Here is a 7,221-nt window from a genome sequence, read left to right on the forward strand (position 1 = left end):
GGCTTTTAGCCTCATATGTTCTTATCTTTGTTGAGCCTTCCGATGGTGTCAAGCAGATGAGGCTAGTCTTCATCGATTTGTTCTATTCTGGTTGTATTCTGCTTTGTTTTATAAGAATGTTGGGTGGTCAGATGGTGTTTGTTCCGGTTCCGTTCTGCCTCTTCTTGCTAGTTTTACATTTTCATGAGCATACAAATGTGATGGACACGAGCATACATATATGGTGTTTCTGAATTCCAGCAACAAGTGGAGGTTGCTGACACGAATTCACAGTCCTATTGTGATTGCGGTGTAGTGTTACTCGCGCTCAACATATTCAGTCATACAACGGTAAATATGGCTAATGTTTCTTGAATGAGGAAACTACGTACAGTCTAAAGTAAAGATACCATGGAGTTTGATCCAATTGAACCAAAAATTTTGGGTTGTTTCTTCTCCTAAGATGGTCACGTTACTTTTTGAGCATTCTTACATCACCTACTGGTGAGCACAAGGATCTAAGACCATCTTTAACCCTAACATCCCATATAGGGTGCTTAATGATTATTTAAATAATTAATTGTACTTTACATGTACTTAAAAACTCAAGTTAAGAAAGTAGCAGAATGTGTGCCCCAATGGTAAGTGCTTAATTAGGGGTTCTTAATTATTTTTTTTTTTAATTATTTAAAATTATTTATTATACCTTTCTTTTGTTGACGTAGAGGAGAACTCCGGGCCTGAGAGAGGTGTGAAGTGATTCTTCATCCTCGAGGAGATCGACACTGCGAGACGCCGAGAGAGAGAGATGGAGGAGCTTCATCCTCGGGGAGATCGACACTGCGAGACGCCGAGAGAGAGATGGAGGAGCTTCATCCCCGGGGAGATCGACACCGCGAGACGCCGAGATTCATCGCAGAGTGGTCGAGGAAAGAGAGAGAGACGAGGACAGATCAGCGTCGGTTTCTTAACGAGGCGTCGAGGAGGCGTCGAGGATAGCGAGATAGACGAGGAGAGAACATCGTCGATCATCACAGAGGTTTCGGGGAGAGCGAGAGAGACGAGGCGACATCATCGTCAATTGATCATGGAGGCTTCGAGGAGAGCGAGAGATACGAGGAGACATCATCGTCGATTGACCACGGAGCCGTCGAGGAGGCGTCGAGGAGAGATCGATTTCGTCGAGAGGAGGAGAAGATTGAAGGCGGAGTCGTCGAGAGAGATACAGAAGAAACGCTTGTGTTTCGTGAGAGAGAGAGAGAAAGGGACGCCGACTCACATCATGCCAACATGTGTCCCATTAGCATCGCTTCCTTTGAAGCCTAATTAAGCAGCGCGTCCTCTCTAATTAATTCATTTTCCTTTTATTTAAATAAAAAAATCACTAAGCACCCCTTTAAGCACTTGGGTTAATGGTGGTCTAATGCTCATTTTTCTTCTCATGGTTTTTTTTTACATGTTAAGTTATCGTACCTACTGGTATCTTTATGTTTTCATTATTGTTTTGGCTCATCGTTTTAATTTGTTTTTTCCATTAAGTTGTGATATTCAAATCATTGTATTGCTACCTTTGATATTAAATAAGACTAGTGGTATTCCGGCGCTACGCGCCGGGTTCGTATTTTATTCTCTAATGAGTTGAAATCGTTCATAATCCTTGAATCACCAGTATATGTGGATAAGCTCTTACATCGTGTGTGTCTGTTCTTTTACCTGCTTTGTATGATGTTGTTGGAGATGTTACATTTTGATGGTCGATATGGGTTTCTAGCAAACATATATTATGTTTTTATGTTTTCTAGTTGTTGGGTATTTTTTTCTTTTGATTGTTCATTAGGATATATAATTGTTTCTACTAAATAGTAAATTAGTAATTTGTTTTAGGAAATGTCACATTATTCAATTTATGTACTATATCTTCAAAAGCATCTTAGTAGAAAGGAGAGGTTTCTGTTTCTAAATTCCCAACGTTGGTCTTCATTTGTTTTGTTGCTGATTTTTGAACTGTAAATTTATTATAATGGGATAATTATAGGTTTATTTTAGGTCAATAGATGTGTACTTCTATAGTTTTATGCCGAGGAGAAAATGATAGTTTCTCGTGCTATTTAAGTGTGTAATGAAGAAGACGAATAGCATGTGGCGAAGAAGGGTAAACATTTATATCTTTTAAATTTTCTTTAGTTTGCTCCAATTATTGCTATTGTATTACTGGTTAATGGTAATTTTTTTTAATTTTTCTTAATGTAGAAGCTAATTGCATGTGGATTTGGAGCTTAGATTGTAGGCGATTTGGGGTGACTGATGAAGGAGTGATAGGACACGAAAAAGATTTATTTATTTGGGCTAAGTTTGACTTATTATCCATTTGGAGTTGGATGTTATTTTGTTGGTTTACTATGTTCCCGGACCTTGATTTTGTGTAACTTTTTTTTTTCGATTCATTTTTTCTTGTTTATCAACGTATTTTTTTGTCACATTTGTTGTTGTAATTAGTAATTTTTTGGTGTAATGTTTTAGATTAATGGTTGACCATATTTCGTATTTGTGTAATGAAATCTATATCAGTAAGTTACGTAATATTTGTGTGTTTCTTCTTTAAGTTGAGCAGTAAGGCTGACTTCCGATCAACTCAACCAATATGTTGATAAACCAGACATTTTTATAGGAGATCCGTTTAGGATGAAACGGTTTCTTTGTGGACGTTATGCATTTCACTTAAATGACCATTGGTGTATAATTTCTTACCAAATGAATTATGTTACTTGATCATCAAGAAATCAGAAGATAGGTTCTCGTTCTAGTAAATTTGGTGGCTCCATTTTGGTTTTCAAAAATCACGTCCTTTCTTGTTTGTTAACTAAGAAGTAAGAGTTTTAAAATTCAATTTTTTATTGGAGCTGCTTGTGTTTATTTGTAAACTAATTTATCGATGAGGAGCTGAGTTTGTACATTCATTTCCGAAGCTATCTGTGTTTGCCTAAGAAATATCTAATAAATGATAACTTCTATATTTTTTTAAAAGTAAAGCTTTGGTCCAACAGGTTTCTCAGTTAGCAAGCCAAAAAAAAAAGAAATTGAAGTGATATATAGGTGGGTGTTCGTATAGTGTTTTGATTTATAGCGAAGAAGAAAATTATATTCTAAAATTTCATTTGGTTGAAAGGAAATTTAAAAAAGCTATCAAAATCAGTTTATAAATGCAAATTATCATTTAACTCTCACCTAAGATCCATACCATTGTGTTTATCACGATTCCAACAACTCGAGAAACAAAATTTTTGAGAAACTCTCGAACAATATCACATAAGTAAAAAAAAAAATCACAAAAGATGATTTCAACAAACACAAAGTCAATAACCTAATTGTTTCACTAACAAAACACAAACACACAAAAATAAACATATTCCAAAGGCTTATCACCCTGCTAGATTTCATACTAAACCAGCCTAGAATCAAATCTTGAAAGACCATTAACTTCGAAAATACTTGTAACCGTTCTAGACACAGAATATGAACAGTTATGCAATGATTGTGAACGATTCATTACTTTGTTCATTGTGGTATAGACTCAGACCGTGTATTGAAATAATGTCGAAAGGAAAAAATATAAGTCCATCTCAGACTAAATACACCAAATTTTCAGTCTTGAACTTCACTTTTTGCTTATAAGTTCCTGAACACCTGAGACTTCAAAAGTTCATGAACCCTATAAATCTTTACCAGTCAAAAGTTGTGATCTTGGAACTATCTCACAGTTATAACAGATTTGATATTATTTTGGATCACCCACCCTTGTGGATAAGGGACATCTAGGGCAGCCAAGTGAAGATGCCAGTTCAGTATCCTCGAGCAAGCTGGTGGAACACCTTCCATATCGCTTTCATCTGCTACCACCGTCTCTATAAATGTTTTTTCCTTCTTGGAAACACACCATGTCATGTTCAAGTAAGATTACAAAGACAGTTCACTGAGCACAAGAGATAGAAGTAAAAAGCCATACTTGGAAACTTTCCTTCACTGTGTCTAGATATGGTAATCGAAAGGCACACGTGTGTAGTGGAGACAGTCAACAGGCCATTTCATAGCAGTGTAGTTTTCAACGGAAGTAACCCTAGAGTTCCAAGTAACCGTAGAGTTCTCAAGTCCATCCATGTTTTCCCATCCATTGATCCCTTCATACCCATCAAGACACACATAATCTTCCTAAGGTGCTTATCTTAATAAGACATAAAGTCTAGGGTTAAACATATAGATAAGATACCTGAATCTTCCAAGACCTAGCGTATGCTCTTGACCCATCATCTGAAAGTGTAGTAGCTGCACATAAGCTGCATCCCACAATACTTAGCTGGTTAGGGTCTTAGATATCAAACTAAAAACGAAATAAGTTTTCTGATACTCAGGTTATGAAGTTCTTGGACTGCATGTGTATTTACGAAAACAAATGATGTGATAAAAAGAGAAGTAATGGAGGAGACCTGGTGATCTTCGCCTAAGTCCACCATCCACCAGGAAGATATACGTTTTTCTTCCATCCAAGGCCCTGCAAAGGAGGTACGCCAAAAAAATAAGTTGAAATCATATGATTGAAATTGGATATACTCGTAGAAGCAAGGATATTTTTATAGTTCAAGCCAAGTTGCAATCATATAAAAAGAACAACCTTTGGTGGACCATACCACATGGGTTTTTGAAGCTAAAGTCTTCGGATAAGTGAGTCTTGAAGTGGGGCTACTGGATGTAATGATGATTTTCTGTTAACATCGAGAAATTTAAAGCATAAGGAACTCTTGCTCCAGTTAAACTCCTTCTCATGGTTCTTGCAAGACGACTTCAACGATCTCCTTCACCGACCTACCTGCTCACACGACAACAAAACACACAACTTTCTCTAAAATTCATTCACCCTCTTTTTCCGTTAGTAGTTGCCAAGAATCTAGTTGCATACCTTTCTCGGTACCAACATCGAAGATTCCAACTTTGCGGGGCTTAGGCTTTTTAAGAGCTTTAGTTATGCAAGTTCCATGAAGGGTCTTGTAGTATGTTCGTTCCTTTAATATGCAGACAAAAAACAAATTAACATCACACAAAGATTGGTATGTAGTGAATCTAATGACACAGCAAAGAGAGCTAGACTTACCTGTTGAACGGGTAGATATGGTAATCGAAAGGCACATGTGTGTAGTGGAGACAGTCAACAGGATATTTCATAGCAGTGTAGTTTTCAACGGAAGCAACCGTAGAGTTCCAAGTAACCGTAGAGTTCTCAAGTCCGTCCATGTTTTCCCATCCATTGATCCCTTCATACCCATCAAGACACACATAATCTTCCTAAGGTGCTTATCTTAATAAGACATAAAGTCTAGGGTTAAACATATAGATAAGATACCTGAATCTTCCAAGACCTAGCGTATGCTCTTGACCCATCGTCTGAAAGTGTAGTAGCTGCACATAAGCTGCATCCCACAATACTTATCTGGTTAGGGTCTTAGATATCAAACTAAAAACGAAATAAGTTTTCTGATACTCAGGTTATGAAGTTCTTGGACTGCATGTGTATTTACGAAAACAAATGATGTGATAAAAAGAGAAGTAATGGAGGAGACCTGGTGATCTTCGCCTAAGTCCACCATCCACCAGGAAGATATACGTTTTTCTTCCATCCAAGGCCTTGCAAAGGAGGTAAGCCAAAAAAACAAGTTGAAATCATATGATTGAAATCGGATATACTCGTAGAAGCAAGGATATTTTTATAGTTCAAGCCAAGTTGCAATCATATAAAAAGAACAACCTTTGGTGGACCATACCACATGGGTTTTTGAAGCTAAAGCCTTCGAATAATTGGGGCTACTGGATGTAATGATGATTTTTTGTTAACATCGAGAAATTTAAAGCATAAGGAACTCTTGCTCCAGTTAAACTCCTTCTCATGGTTCTTGCAAACGATCTCCTTCACCGACCTACCTGCTCACACGACAACAAAACACACAACTTTCTCTAAAATTCATTCACCCTCTTTTTCCGTTAGTAGTTGCCAAGAATCTAGTTGCATACCTTTCTCGGTACCAACATCGAAGATTCCAACTTTGCGGGGCTTAGGCTTTTTAAGAGCTTTAGTTATGCAAGTTCCATGAAGGGTCTTGTAGTATGTTCGTTCCTTTAATATGCATACAAAAAATAAATTAAAATCACACAAAGATTGGTATGTAGTGAATCTAATGACACAACAAAGAGAGCTATACTTACCTGTTGAACGAAGATGATGCCTCGTCCAACATCAAAGCAAGCACCAGAGATAGAGATCCTTCCATGATCTATGAATTGACTCAAGTTAACAGAGAATTTGCTTAGATTTCGTCGAAGCTTTGCTGACCATGGCTGAAAGAGTAGATATTTACAGTTGGAGCTTTAGACGGTTACTTTGGAATCGATGAGGGGGATTGAATGCTGGACAGTGGATGAATGGGTTAATTAGGCATAAGCTCAGACCCAAGTAAAATCAACGAGACGTTACGGAGAAGAAGGAAATACGATCGACGAACACAAAACCTGAAACTTTTGTCGGCAAGGTGCAAAGTGGAAGTGATGAAAGATAGGTTTTACTTGGGCATGTTATTTAAGAAATAGAATCCCATTCGTCAAATCATGCGACGGCTCAGCCGATCAATGCAGAGTAATAAATAAATTATACGGCAGCTCGGCCGACCAATTAATAATAAACAGAATATAAGGCGGCTCAGCCGACCAATAAATAATAAACAGAATATGAGGCGGCTCAGCCGACCAATAAATAATAAACAGGATATAAGGCGGCCCGGCCGACCATTAAAAGATAGGTTTAACTTGGGCCTGTTATTAAAGAATTAGAAGCCCATTCATCAAGAATATTATGTTCGTAATTAAAGAGAGGAGATGCCACATGTCAACAAAAGCCTCATGGTATATGCTGAGGTGAAGACCTAAGAAGAGAGAATACTCTACTTTATTAGTATAGATAGATAGTTAGATTCTCCAAGTGTTAAACACAAAATTATCAGCGTGAGTTGAGAATAAATTGTGTTTTATATTACTTGATGTATGGTGGTGCCATTAATGAATATAGCAAGAATCAAAGATACTAAAAATATTCGATGTGTTATGAAAAGAACTGGAATTTTATTGTATCGCGAGAATTTAAATAAGGGCAAAATTTATACCCGTAGAATTTATAACACTGATAGAAAGAGGGAAGAGAAGAGT

The sequence above is a fragment of the Brassica oleracea genome, chromosome C8 (genome assembly GCF_000695525.1).
Source record: "Brassica oleracea var. oleracea cultivar TO1000 chromosome C8, BOL, whole genome shotgun sequence".
NCBI lineage: Eukaryota > Viridiplantae > Streptophyta > Magnoliopsida > Brassicales > Brassicaceae > Brassica > Brassica oleracea.